Here is a 1,862-nt window from a genome sequence, read left to right as displayed (position 1 = left end):
CATTAGGGTAGAGATGCCTCCACACTAATCCCAACTCCTTGCACATGCCCACCAACTGCTTCGGTTGCGCAGGTGTACCTGCCTGGCCCCTTGGCACCCTGTCTACCTCGGGATCTATTAGGCGATTAAAATCCCCTGCAATAACCATGCGGCGTACCCCAAGACTCATTAATTTAGCAACTGCATCAATTAGAAATTTAAGAGGGTGCACCGTAGGGACAATACACATTCAGGATGCCATACTCTTCTCCATGTATTAGAGCTTTAAGAATGACGGACAGTCCATGTTTGTCCTTAATTTGCTCAATACCTGCAAAGGGAGCTTCCTTCTTCCCAGTATAGCCACTCCTCTACACTTGGAGCTAAAGGAGGAGAAGAATATCCTATCATAACCTCCTTGCTGCAGTTTCAGATGTTCCTTATCAGTTAAATGTGTCCCCTGCAGCAGGGCGATGTCCACCTTTTCCTTCCTGAGGCTTGACAGCACCTTCTTTCTTTTTAACGGGGGAATGGCTCCCTTTTACATTCCAGGTGCACTACCTGAACGAATCAGTAACCATGGTCATCCAGGACAGCCCGTGGTTTCCCAAGAGGAGGAAGCTTATCTGAGGTGTAGTGAGCAACAAAGACATTAACTCTATAAAGTCTGAAAACTGCTCCTATTAAAAACTAGGATAAATAAAAATCTAACCACCACATATAACTTAAGCAAACGCTCAAATAACCCCCAATTATGTAGAGATCTCTTCTCCCCCCTCCCGAAACTCCACCATTGCCACCATCCTGGCTCCTTTCCACTGAGGCTGTGCCCCAAACGCCAGGCAATTCACAGATTGAACAAAACATGTTATTTACATTCTGAGAGTTAACAATGGTTGCCCATCTCCCCACACCCCTTCTCCATACATCTTAAGCACAGGTTTAGCCACCCCCAATCCAAAAACAAAAGGACAGCAGTAAAGAAAAAGGCCCCACACAACATGTAACTGACCGATATACTAAATAATTCCAGTTTTTTGTCAAGGCAGTACGTATAAAGCCAATAACCACAAAAAAGGGGCAAAAAAGTAGCATTGTCTGTAATGATGTCCCTCCCGCCTTCACCCCGACTCGATTTCTTTAATTCAGAGAATTCGCAAAGTCCTTCGCCTCTTCTGCTGAATCAAAATGATATACCGTCCCTACATGAGAGAAACGCAATACGGTCAGGGACCTCAAGGAATATTGTATATTCAGATCCCTAAATTTCCTCTTAACTTCATCAAATGTTCTTTTTTTAATCCAGGCTCCTGAGAAGTCCTGAAAATATATTATTCTTGAGCCTTTGTGTATTAAAGCCTGTGGATCTCTTCCCAGTCTTCTTGCTGTTTCAATCACGAACTGTTTTTCTTTTTTATGCAGCAGGCGCACTAGGACCACGCGGGGCTGCGGGTCCGACCCGGACTTGCGCATTACGATCCAGTGGGCCCGCTCCACACTCAACAGGCCCAACTCCAACTCCAGCCCCAGGAATCCAATAAGGTCTTCGCCTTCCTCGTATTCCGGAAGACCCAAGAGCTGTAAGATATTTCTTCTACTTTAGTTTTCCAGGTCGTCCACTTGCTCCTGAAGGACCCGAACCTGGTCTTCCAGCGTTTGGATCCTCCCTCCTGGGACCTCCGCCGCGGTCTCCGATGGCACGGTCCTCTCCTCCGCTGCCTGTTCTCTTCGGGCCAACATTTGAATTACCTGCTCCATGCTTTTCCGGCGTGGCAGATAATGGTTCCACCGCTGCTCCAATCTTTTCTCAGAGTTTCGCAAACACCGAGAGTAACTGCTGCAGTCCCATTAAACCCAAAGGGTCTGCCCTGGGAGTTTGAGCA

Source organism: Chiloscyllium plagiosum, unplaced genomic scaffold (assembly GCF_037043375.1).
Source record: "Chiloscyllium plagiosum isolate Xiang-an unplaced genomic scaffold, Cpla_swu_hap1 HiC_scaffold_27, whole genome shotgun sequence".
NCBI lineage: Eukaryota > Metazoa > Chordata > Chondrichthyes > Orectolobiformes > Hemiscylliidae > Chiloscyllium > Chiloscyllium plagiosum.
Note: the sequence above shows the minus strand (reverse complement) of the source record.